The sequence below is a fragment of the Vicugna pacos genome, chromosome 8 (assembly GCF_048564905.1).
Source record: "Vicugna pacos chromosome 8, VicPac4, whole genome shotgun sequence".
Lineage (NCBI taxonomy): Eukaryota > Metazoa > Chordata > Mammalia > Artiodactyla > Camelidae > Vicugna > Vicugna pacos.
In genome coordinates, this window is record NC_132994.1 from 52,136,017 (window position 1) to 52,149,131 (window position 13,115).

The 13,115-nt window shown below is 41.1% G+C and overlaps 1 protein-coding gene across 1 annotated transcript in view; it reads left to right on the forward strand.

Moving 5' to 3' along the window:
• Positions 1-1,814: 1,814 nt before the first annotated feature.
• The window catches only part of EYA4 (EYA transcriptional coactivator and phosphatase 4), a 240,676-nt gene continuing 229,375 nt past the window's right edge, over positions 1,815-13,115 (forward strand). The window contains exon 1 of the mRNA XM_072965897.1: positions 1,815-1,932. The gene's annotated coding sequence lies outside the window, so the exon portion shown is untranslated. The remainder of the gene's footprint in view (positions 1,933-13,115) is intronic.

Consider the following 13,115-nt stretch of genomic DNA (forward strand, 5'->3'; position numbering starts at 1 on the left):
AAAGAACGCCCAGTGAGTGATGAGAGCAGCAATAAGCACGTTTATCAATTGAAATTTACAACCTGACCTTTTCCATTGCCTGTTAATAATTGTGGATAATGTCCCACTAATTTAAAAATAAGTCAAAACTACAAGTATTCAATATTTGTTTTTGCTTTTGAATTTAGTGTTCCTGTCAGTTACATAAGACCAAGATGAAGTAGAGGGTGAATTTTTTTTCTGAGCTTCGTACAGAATACAATTCAGTTGATAATATATTAAAACTAAATTTTCTTTGATAGTAATTTCTACTAGTTAATTTGTACGCCTTCAGGCCACATCTAAGGCAGTGTAGGGGGCTGCTTGATGAATCATAGGCTTTGTGTTTAGAGACCACTGGATTTATCTTTGGGAACATTTACTTAGGTTTCTTTGGGCCTCGTTTTTCTTATTTCTTATACGGCATTAAATACGCACCATAGAGTTGTGAAAATTAAATGAACTCACACGTACCATAAGTGACCAGTGTAATCACTGACAAAAATCAGTGAATTCTCAATAAATTAAAACACTTATAATCAATGTGACAATTGAAGATGTTCCCAACACAGGCAGTAGGTTTTACTAAGAGGTGATTAAGTGGATGCAAAATTTATGTATTGTTTATTGCCTACTTCTCTGAGGCTTCTGCTTGTGTATACTTGTGTGCATACAGAATATTAAATCCTATGTGGGTGCATAATGCATGCGCAGAAGGCTTACGCATGAAATGTCACTTCAGCAATGTGCCTGGGGAAGCTCTGACGCTGTCTTGGAAGTCAGTCGTCGCAGCATGACCTTTGGGCATCTGGGCGGGATGCCTATACCTGTGCCCAGCGCTGGAAGGGGCCCAGGCCCTCCCCAGCACAGTCTCTCCCCATACTGCTTACCCGTGCCTCTCATACATCTTCACGGAAAGGGGTATTTCCTCTCTTTAGAGAAAGCTCCCCAGTCTGGCGTGGGGTGGTTTTTATTTTACGTTGTTGCAAGTAGGCGAAGTTCTTTCTGTCTCCTCCCTTGGGGTAAGTGGAAAGGAGTTCCGCAGGGGGCCCGCAGTGGCCGACACTCGGGGATCGGGTAGCCGCAGAGTTAGAGACAACTCGGAGGCTGCCGAGCAGAAGCAGGTGGGGACAGACAGCGGCTCCCCGATCCAGGGAGGGGAGTGCGGCCGCGGGTCCCTCCCCTCCGCTGGGAGGTGGCAGCGGCCGGCGCCAGGCCAGTGGGGGCGGGGTGGGGGCGGCGCGGAGGGCGCGGAGATTAGCGCGGCGCCACCGGGGACGCCCAGGGCCCAGAGCGGTCCCCACGCGGGACCGCAAACGATGACAACAGGCAGTCGCCCGAGGTCGAAAAAAAGGAGTTGCTTCCCCGCGTGTCGCCGCCCCGCGCTGCCTGCCCCGGGGGGCACCCCCCCGCGGCCTCCAGTGGCCGCGGGCGCCGGCGGCGGCGTCCCCCGCCCCCGCCCCGCGCGCAAGTGCGAGGCTGCCCGCGGCGCGGCGCACGCTCGGCCGCCCCGGCTTCCGCGCAAAACTTCAAGCCCGGCCGCGTGAAGTTCTCGCTCCGCTTTCGGAGCAGGAAGGAGCTGGGGGGGAAAGCTGGGTACTGACGGCCGCGGTGGCTGGGCGCGCGCTCTCTTATTTTTCCTGTCGTCGATCCGGAGTTTTGGCTCCTTTCTTTTCCTCCTCCCCTTCGTAGCCGGCTTCTCCCCCCGCCCAGTCTCTCCCCAGCTTGTGTACGCTATTTGTTGGGGGGGGGGGTGGCCGAAGGGGATGTCCTCTTTTCACCAGAGGCACAGCGCTAAGGGGAAACTTCGACACTGGAAGGAACGAGAATAAATACCTAAATACGGACACACGGATCCGTTGCTGGGGCAGACACTTGAACTTCGGGATCCCGAGGCAGTCTGGGCAGCAAGAGGTGAGTGCTTCTTCAGATCCCCATCCTGGGGCCCTTGCGGCCCAGTTGAGGGATCCCGCAAACTCCCCCCGGAAAGCGCGCGGCTCTGCTGGGGGCGCAGAGTGCTGGGGACTGAGGACGCGCAGCGGGACGGTGTGTGGGCGCCCGGGGCCCCGCGGGGGCTTGATGGCTGAGTGCCGCCTGCCCCAGGGCCCGGGTCACTCGGAGTGCAGCGTTGCACTCTGCCCTGGAGGATGCCCCGGCGCCCCGAGGGTCCCTGACGAGCCTTTCTGTCCCCGGCGGAGTTCTTGCGGAACTGGATGCACTGCTCTATATTTGCACCCCGTCCTCGCCTCGCAGGGGCGCGCGCCTGGGTGTTCCCCGCAGCCTTCTAGTGACATTTATTAATTTGTGATGACCCCCTAGATAAGTCAGACACAAGGATGCTGACCCTAGTCCAATGGAGGTATTCATAGTACTGGTTTCGTGTATACATTCTGTGCTTCTGGGCTAATCTCGAGGCACCAACAGGGCTGTTCGACTGCGGCCGTCCCAGTTTAGTAGTTTTTATGTGGCGTGGACCATGTCTCCTGCAGTTTGCCAGGGTCCGTGAAATGAGAGGCGCCTTGTCAGAGGAGTCGCGTTCATTGGCCTGGGACGCGGATGCCGTGGAGGGATTATAACTTCGCCAAGCGGAGGAACCTGGCCGGGGCGAGGAGGTTTTCTCGTTACAAAGCTTGCTGGGTCTGGGGTGGTTGTGGGACTTGAAACGGCTCGCTGCTTTAGCGTCGTTCAGCGGATTTTGGAAGTAGATGCGCGTACTGTTTTATTTTGCTCCGCACAGCAGCTAGGACTTTGTTTAGTAGCACTTTCAAGATGCTTCTTTCTTTTGTGAACATTATTCGAAACAGCTTGGAGCTATTAGGGGATTTGCGGACCGAGTCCCGCGGCAGAGTAGTGGCGAAACCGGAGACCGCAGTTTAATTTTTGTCATCCCTTCCCTAGTTGGAATGGCAGCGTCTCCCCTCGCCACCACCTATCTTTCCCCTTTCCTTGAAAGCTAATGGGGTTCATGCTTTGGGTGAGTGCGTGTGTGGGAGGGTGTCGTTTGTAGACGGTCTTTTCTCCTCTGGCCGCCGGCGTCTCTGCCCTGCACTGCCCAGCCGGCAGAGTCATTCATGAATCTCAATCTGAGGGCAGAGGAGGTAGGTGCAGGTCCCTCGGCCCTTTCTGCCAAAGTGCAGAATAGCGACGCGGCGTGTGTTTTGGTTGCAGAGCAGTTCCACGTGGAGCACCTCCGTGTGCGTGTGTGTTGTGTACTTGATCTGTGAGGAGGTAACAGGAGTCTCGTGTTCAAACCCAGTGGGCCGTTGGCCATTAATTTGCTTTCCTGGCTGTCATTACAGACACTTCCAAAATCTGATACCTAAGAGAACCAACAGGTTAGGTTTCACATTAAGAGCTCATACTTAACAGTTTTCTTTCTCTCTTACCCCTTTTGGCTTGGCACCCTGGGATCAACGTAATTGATGGAGCGAAACGTATCTTCTCGAATATGGCATTTTGTTCCTCTTCTCATCCGCGGCCACTTTTTGCACCCTCGGGCGTTAGTCAGTTTCGGTGCGCGCTCCTGCGGGACTTAGATGGGAGTCTCAGGAGCCTTTAACCGCTGCGGGCTCCCCTTCTGCAGCTCCTGGAGTTTGACTTGCACGTAGGTGACTGATAGTATTGAAAGTTGAGAATGGGTTTTTGTCTGTAGGATTGTTTTTGGTTTTATTTTAAAGACTTCCTCAGGACAAGGAGATTGTACTTGATAATCTTCCCCGGGTAGAATTAGGTTTTAAGCAGAAACACTGCCCTTTTTTTTGTCTTTTAAAATTCTTCTGGCCGTTTTATAGTTGAAGAACCCAAAACTAGGAAAGGGGATGGGGAGAAAAATCCTAAAACAAAGTATTTGATACATAGTAGGGTGCATTATAACATTATCCCAGGAAATATATAGCAGTAGTAAGAAGAGGCAAACTGTTTTGTGTGGAGCTAGACTGCTAGAATCTGATTTTTAGGGCAACGATACCAAATGCAGATATAACTACGTTCATTTTTTATTGTTATTATAAACCATAAAAATAGTTTGTTCCGCCTCATTAAAAGTTGTAAGCCATTCATATTTAAACCAATTTTTTTAAAAAATGGCTGTAAAAGACAGTTAAAACCTTTGACAGTTACAGCTTTGAAAGTAACATAATTAGATTATCTGAAAACTGTTCCTTTTTCCTGATTATTAGGGATATATCCTTGTCCTTCATAATAAGTAAAGGTCTAAAATCAATGCAGTTTTCAAAAATTAGTTTTTCTTTGCCAGTTACCTCCTGAAAATAGGATGCTCTTCAACATTTTAAGGGCATCAATAATTAGAAGTTGTTTCACAATTATAACTGAAATAAAAAGATTTCTTTGATGATTCTTTTTTTTATGGATATGGATTTATTTTACTGGATATTAGAGACTTAGTTTCTCCTTTACAAAATGAAGTTTTTTGTATGAATATATTTAGCAAATATTTATTTTAAGTAATCTGTTCAATTTGAAGATTTAAAAAACCCTGAGATTTGTATAAAAAGACATTTGAATAAAAACAGTCATTTTTAAGAAATGCAGATGCTGCATTCTAGAAGATTTGTAGAAGCCAGATCAAAAAAACTGTCTTTACATAAAAGTTTCTTTTTTGAGGGGAAACTGGTAGATGAGTAGTTTGTCATTTTGCTGGAATTTATTTTTTCTTTGGAAAAAACCTCTGAGTTAAATGAAAAGAAAAATAACCCTCCATTTCTGAGAGGTTCCTTTTTATTTATATTGTGATGTGAGGTGTAAATAAATTTTACATAGCCACGGGAAATGGAGTGTCTAGTTTCATGTTTTCAATCTCTGTTGCAAGCTCTAAATGACTGATGCCATGTCTAAAAATATATTTATGTGGTTTGGTATTTCATTTTTTAAAATTTTATGTACCGAAATTAAATTATCCTGAATTTTTAGAAAAGTAGAATGGTAGAAAAACCATGACTATTGTTACGAAAAGTCAGGATGTTGCAAAGTGCACATTCTAACTCTCAAATAATAAAATCACACTTATTTCACCCGGCAGCTCACACTTTGCATACAGAATTCAAGAAGAAGGGAGATAATCCTTTTCAAGACTTAGTGAAGTGTTAAGTATTTTAAGAGTGCAAGTATTTATTGTATTTTCATTATCTTTTTTTTTCCCCTCTGTTAAGTAAATGCAGGAACACTGAACATTTAGTAAAAACAGGCCCCCCTTTATAAGAAGTTTATTCACCATAGTTCTGTATTGCAGCTGCTGGTCATATTTCATGGAGCTGTTAAAGCACTTAAAACCTAAAATTAGGTACTGTCTGGTTGTAAATATTTCAGATCACTCATCTAAGAAACAAATAGAAGAGTGTGTTATCAAAAGTCGTTCTGAATTCTCTCACTGAAGAGCTGAACAAAACATCTATCAAACACCTTGTTATTTTTTTCAGTGAGAATATAATCATGACAATTTCTTTTTCAAGTGGATAATATTCTTACATACTCTGAACGCTTATGTGTCTCCCTGCAGAGTATCTTAAACTAATTGTATTCAGAAATACCTTTGGGAGATTTTATTACAAGTTACTGGGTGAATGCAATCAACACCAGGCGGAATAGGATGACTTTGCAGTGTACCTGCTTCTCATGAATTTTTCCCAGTGAGCTAAGAAATGACATGCTCTTTCAGGCACTTGTCCTAGAGATGAGTGAGATGCAATGGAGTATTTAATTGCAGTGTGTGTGAGACTGCATTTTGCACTTAGATGTATTTTAACGTGAGGGACACCCAGTATGCATTAAATTGTACGTGGAGCTGAACTTGGCTTCACTTAGTTTGAACCTGAGTGGAAGAAAATAAACAAGAATCACATATTCCAAAGCAGCATAAGCAACTTTGATTGCTCGTAAGAGGTCTGCAGGCTTTGTAAACATTACTGTCATGTAATATTGCTTGTGGCTCTGCACTTTAGGCTATGCCTTGGTGATACGCCATTTTCCTCTTGAAGTTTGTGATTCTTAGCACGTCCCATCCATGTTTCTACTAGTAGAGTAGTAGTGAAAATGAGTACCACTACCCTTACTCCCCTGATTCCTTTTCTCTCTTCCAGAAGAAGAAGTGAATCGATGAATTTAAAAATTGTAACCATTTTGAGTTATCAAAACCACATTTCTATGGTGGTTTAAAACAGTTTCAGAGAGTGTACCTCTAAGTCTCACTGTAACCTTTCCTGTCATTGAAAGGTGCTAATTGATCTTAGGGCACTGACATAATAGTATAGTTTGATATTCGAAACCTTTCAGCATTGGTCTGGCCCTTTTTTCACCCTGAGATTTCGGTGCATGGCTGATGAAGAGTAACACCATGTTAAAATGTCAGGAATTCTAATTTTTCCCCCATGTGAAATGTTGGGGGAAATACAACTCATATTTTTAAAGCTTTTATGTATGTACAGTAAGTAAATTTATTTTAATGTGCTTCTGGGCTATGAGAGAAAGAACTATATTATCATGTTAGGATTTTTAAATCTCATTTTTTTCACAGGTTGATTTCTTTTGGGTTGAAATTTTTAGGTAAAGTCTGAATGCTGTGATTGCATTTGAATACATTCAAAGTGAACGTGCATTAAATCAATATATAGAATAGCCATCTTAAAATTTCATATCTAAGGTATATTTTCTTATTTAGATCTTAAAGTATAGTTTAAAATAAAAATTATCTGTTCAGCTTTTGTATCGTAAGCTTTCTATTTGTGTAAGTAATCATCGTTTTTATCATCAGTTGTTATCATCATCACATCCTACCTGACACTTACTGAGGATTTACTTTTTGTGAAACACTTTAGGCACTTTACTATTCCCATTTTACAGATGAGGAAACTGAGACCCAATCACGCAGTAGAGTGGAGCCAGGAAGTCAGCTCTGCAGTCTGAACCCAGATCCCCCATCAAACTTTGCATGAGGCAGTTGCTCCCATCAGTCATATATGAGTTCATTTTAGGTGGCACCCAAGCAAACATTATTTACTTTTTAAAATTTTTGTTTTAAATGGAGGTACTGGGGATTAAACCCAGGACCTCATGCATGCTAAGCATGCATTCTACCACTGAACCATATCCTCCTCCCAAAGCAAACGTTTTATTTTTATATTATTAGTTACATATTTATTTCTAAGGATATTAGGGAAATATGTTAAATTTCATATTAAACCTATAATTTCATGGATAATGTTGTTTAAGACAAGGCCAAAAAAGGATTGAGGCAGAAAAATATTTAAAAGCACCTATTTAAAGAAACGTATTAAGTAACAGTGAGCAAGTGCTTGGCTAAAATAGCCAAAATCATGAAGGCTGGTAGCAAATGATTTCATTTGGAGAAACTGGTAGTCTAGAATGCTTCCCAAATGTGAAGAACCTGGGTCTAGATCTTTTTAACATTTCACTTACATGTAGAATTTTCCTTTGCTTTTTTAAACTTTATCCTTTAGTTAGATATTATTAGATTTACAGTTTTTCTCTTGTTTTAAACCTGACTGCTGGTTATGAATCTCAGAGCTACATGTTTATGTTGAGCCAACTAACGAGGACCACGTAATGAATTTCTGGAGACAAGTTTAAATCATAATGGGCTCACTTATGTTTTGGAAATACTTTCCATATACGTACATACCAGACTTTGCATTTTTAAGATTTTCTCTAGGAGAACATGTTTGTTGTGCTGTTCATAATCTGTTTAATAACTTTAATGTATTTCTCCAACGAAGCAGTGGTTTTCATTTTGATTTACATAGTTAGCCACAGACCCCTTTGTTCAAGTGAAAACTGACTCTGTGCCCACTAAAGATACGTCCACTGCTTTTAGTGAAGCAGGCTGTGGGTGGCCTGGAGCTCACACACCAACACTGCCTCCGACCATTGGCACCTCCCATTGTCTCTAAGGGTCATCCAGGGTGTGAAGGTCGCTGCGAGAAATGAGTATTCTAAGGAAAGGGGTTAATTCAGAGTGCCTGCTGTAGTATGTTACGTGTCATCCACTGAAAACCAAAAGAGAATAAAAAGCAACTCTCAAACACGGCAAAGTATCTCCCAGTGTAATACATCAGCAAAAGGTGTGTCCATTCACCCTTGTATACTTTGAATATTCTTACTAACTGATCTGCAACTTGATTTCAGTTTAGTACTGAAGAAATCAAAAGTAGTCAAAATGTTTCCCACATAGAATTACAGGTCTGAATGAGGTTCATAGAATTTGTACCTGCCAAGATTTGTTTTACTAGAGTATGTCTTTTTTCCTTTAAAGACCTAATGAAGAAGCATCAGCAGTGGCAAAAATTGATTTGACCTTAGATTCTCATGTAAATTATTACTACTGTTTCTGTAACTCTTTACTCCTTTTTTAAAATGAAAGGGACCTTTCTTGTGAAAGGCTACAATTAAATCATAAAAATTTACATTGATATACCATTAAGTTTAATTCTGCTCACAAAAGCAATAGCATTAAACTTGAAATTCTATCCTTAATCAAGTAGGTGCACCACATACCTGGAGGGCTTATTCTCTACAAGGTCATATACCTTGCATAGACCCCGCAGGGTGATCTAATCATTGCATTTCACCTCTGACTCTGAACTCCCTCACGTAGAGGATTTGAAAAGACCTGAATGTTCCAAATAAGAGACTGAATATTTCTAACTTGCTGTGTCCAGGATGTTGAAAATGATGACTTGGAGAATCAACAGGTCTCTGAATCAGCTAATTCCTTTCACTTAAAATTTTACATTTTAATGCAAATGTGTATTCACGAATGATTATGACGCTAGTAATTCTAGCCAAATTTAACTACCAGGGGGGCAAGTCATGTTCAAATTTCCTTTTGCAGGTTTTCCGGAATCTCAAATTGTGCTTCTAGTAGGTAACTTAAGAATGCAAACTTCAGTGGGTCTGTCAAGAACATCAGTACTACCGAAATTTTGTACATGAACTTTGGGTACTAAGATGGTGCTACTGTTTTGTTTTTCTTAGTTAACCCAAGAAAACGTTTAATTTAGGTCTGTTTTGTCTTTAATTGCTGACTTTAGTTTTTAAAGGCTTCATTTGTGAAAGCACCTAGCAAGGTTCTGGGCACGTGGTAAATGCTTATTAAATGCTTTTCTATTATAAGTGTTGCTGAAGATCTGCCAAAATTATAGTGAGATGAATAGATTTTTTTCTACTTTGGATGATCTGGAAAACTTTGGGACTCTTAGTCTATTATTATAATAAGTTGCACTTTTTCTTGCCCTGTACCAGTCATAGAAATGGGTAGCCTGGTAAGTGAATTAACCAGTAGCCAAGGTCACAGGTTTACTCCTCAGATTATCATGTTAGCTTTAGGGGGACACTTGTCCTACACACACTTGGTTATATTCCCTTTGTAGAGTCGTGATAGTTTGACTGTCTCTTTTGGGGGGGGACCATTCTGGTCTATCCTGGATCTGTCTCCAAGACTCTTCTCCCATCCCAAAGTGTTCAACCACATTTGTTCACAGTTTTTATCAGGTCCCTCCTTGACTTAAAATTCTTTAAAAAAAAAAATTCCTTGTTGCCTACAGACAAATTCCAAAATTCTTAGCAGGATCAACAAGGCCCTTCATGCTGAGGACTTTGTTCGAGTTTGCCTTCTCACCTCTCACCAGCCACTCACAAGAAATCCCTTCTCCAGCTGCCTGGAAAAGTACAGCCCTTGACTGCACCCAGGCCATTTCTACTTCATCTCTTTGTGCATGTGGTTCTTTCTGTTTGGAAGATACCTTTCCTTTCCCCCTGAAGTTTCCTTTTCTGCTTCTTTTTCAAGACTCAAGATGCAAAAATGTTATCTCCTCTGACTGCCAGAGGCTGAGTTGAATGTTTCTTGTCTCTTTACTCCGAAAGCACCCAGTTTCCAGCTTTAGCATAGCAGTTGCCGCATTGAAATGTTAATAGGCTACCTGGAGTTTAAATCCTGTTCTAGGCCGAGAATTTACTGAAGTTTTTTACCAGTATTTGCATATTTCCAGTAAGTAGGGACAGTAAATTGCTATTAAGTGACTGAGGGAAGGAAATGGGGATGAAAGCAGTGGGCACTGGACATCCTCTGCCACAAGACTGGGAAGAGTGGGAATAGCTGTGATGATTACAAGGCAGAACAGCCTTAAGAACAACCCCAGGGATTTTTGGTGTTGTTCCAGTAGAGTTGCGTCTCTGAATAAACCCAGCTTATATGTATGAGTGTAAAGATGTAAAGTTGTATTTATTTCACACATGACCATTGGGAAGTGATCTAGTGGGTAAACCAAGGATCCTGAAAAATCTCTGGAGAGATGGGTATTTGTTAGCATTTGAAATCTGAGGAACTCACTTATTTCTGTGTCACAGTGGTTAAGTGCAAAGGCTATGGACCCTGGCTGCTTGGGTTTGAACCCCAGCTCTGACACTAATGACTCTCTAATGATGAGCACGTTAGTTCAACTGGTTTTGTTTCAGTTTTCTCATGTGTAATAGAACATACTCATGAAGTTCTTATGAGAGTTCAACTAGTAAATACATGTGAACATTTAAAATAGTGTCTGATATGAGCACTAGCTATTATGAATATGATTGTGTACCCTCCATTGGAGTATCCAAAATATTCTAGAGATGTTTATAGCTGCAAGTCCTGTCTGGGGTCATAGACTGGGGACCTTAAATTGAGTCCCCTGTGGTCTAAGTACAAATTTAATACTCTGGGGTGATCTTGGTGACTCTGAGGCTGTATTTGGAGCCATAAGAGAAGACATTAGAAAACTCACTTGGGGCCATTTACAGTGTTTCTTTTAATAAATACTTTCACGTACAGTAACCCAGATTTTTAGAGGCTTTCATCTGTGTGGTTCCTTAACTACCCTAAGCTGCTATAAGCATATTCTATAATGGTACTCTTGTTTTATAGCCAATATTTGTTTCCCCAGTTGCTTTTTTTGAGCCTGAAGGCTCTGATTATAAGAATTTGTATAATTTTCCAGTGACAGTCGGCTTGATGAACTCCATAAACTTTTTGAAAGCCAACATTAAAGATTCTTATCTTTGCAGAGACAGTAGGAAGTCATTAGCATCTCTGTTTCTAGACTTGATCATTTGGTCCTTGGACTCAGATGTAATGACTATATGAGCAAGTGGGGCTGAGGAAGGAGGGGAAGTTAAAGTGTTAATTGCCAAAGTCCTGTTTTTTCCTGCTTACCTGGAATTGCTGTCAGGCGCATTTGTATAAAAAATATGAGGATGCTGCTGATACTGTGCATGACTCCCTCAGTCTACTAGACCAGCATTCCTTAGAGTCTGATTAGTGACATTTTAAGCTGGATAATTCATTGTTGGAGGTGTGTGTGTGTGTGCGTGTGTGTGCGTGTGCGTGTGTGTGCTGTCCTGTGCGCTATAGGGTATCATGAGGCATCCCTAGTCTCTACCCACCAGATGCCAACAGCACCCTCCCCTGAGTAACAGTGTCACCAGACATTGCCAGATGTCTTCTGAAAGCAAAACTGCTCCCGGTTGAGAACCCGTAGTTAAAGTAGATCTTAAGATCACTTGATACAGTCAAAAGATTCCCAGGCAACGGCATGAGAGGATTGTTCTATTTTCAGTCAAGTGTGGAGAATCTTCATACCTTCCTCTTAAGTTTAAACACAAAATCAAACAACTCTTACTGGTCTGTGTTGATAGATAAACTTTACATATAGAGATTTACCGATAGCTTTACACAGATCGACTGTCGTTGGCATATTTTCCTTTTCTGGAAATGATATATGAGTGGAGGGGTACTTAGGAAAGTGTGGAGGAAATAGATATTTATTTGAATCACCTAAATGTCTGTTTTAAAAATTTTGCTGTTACTTGTTAGTAGATACTTCTGATTCACTTTTAATAGTGACAATTGTCATTATAAAAACTTGTCTTTCCCCATAGATAAATATTCAGTAATAAGAAGCTTTTACTTTTTACAGTCTGTAGGGTCAGAAAAAGTAAAGTGTTATCTATAACCACAACTGACTAAGATTAAAATACTTTATCAATTAAATCATTTGTTTGTTTGTAACAAAAAAATTTCAAACGAAACTTTATATGTCTTAGCTTTCAATTTGTACCAGTTTCAGGATCTTGAGTTTAATAGTATTGGTACAGTCTGAAGAAAGTAAAAATGAACATGTTGCATATAAAACCTCCTTTGATGACTTACCAAATCTACAGCTTAAGTTCTAATTCTGTAGGTTTAATCTTGACATAACGTATTTTATCTATGAATTGATATGCAGTTGACTATAAGGAAATGTGGCTGTAGTCTGATTGCTGCATCTGACCTCTGCCTAGTTTAGGTATATAAGAAAGATGTTTCAAAAATTACTGAAAAGAACGAAATGGAAACATATAATGTTAACATAAAGTGAGGGGATAACTTCGCCTATGTGAGTTTTGGGTTGAATGTGAAAATTATTTTGAAGTATGAAGCAATCAATATTATAAATTTATCATTAGACTAATATTCATACGTGGTCTAAACAGTAGAGAATTTTTTTAAATCTCACTAGAAATTGCAAAGATACTTGAAATTCCACACATGTGTGTTGTCTCATTTAGTGGTTTTACTTTAATTGCATTAGACAGGTAATCATGTTACATGGAAGCAGTCAGACTGACTTAGGGATTTCACATCATTTACTGATTGATGCCAAAGCAGGCAGGGCAGAGATACTTGAAGATGAACTCACTGTCTGTCTATCTGTCTTTCTTTGTTACATGTCCTCTGATTTTATGCTTTAATTTTTGAAATGTATTCTTTTTTAAAAGTTAAAAAAAATCTTTTATTTCTTTTTTGGGGAGGAGGTAATTAGGATTATTTGTATCTATTTATTTTTAATGGAGGTTCTGGGGATTGAATCCAGGACCTCATGCATGCTAAGCATGTGCTCTACCACTGAGCTATACCCTCCCCCTTGAAGTGTATTCTTAAGGGGGAAAAATGGCTGCAAATATAGCATACTGTATGTGACCAGAATGTCTTCCTGTTTTCTAAGAAGGAGAAAGACTCCTCACAGCTACTTGTTAGCAGAGAGATGAAGTGG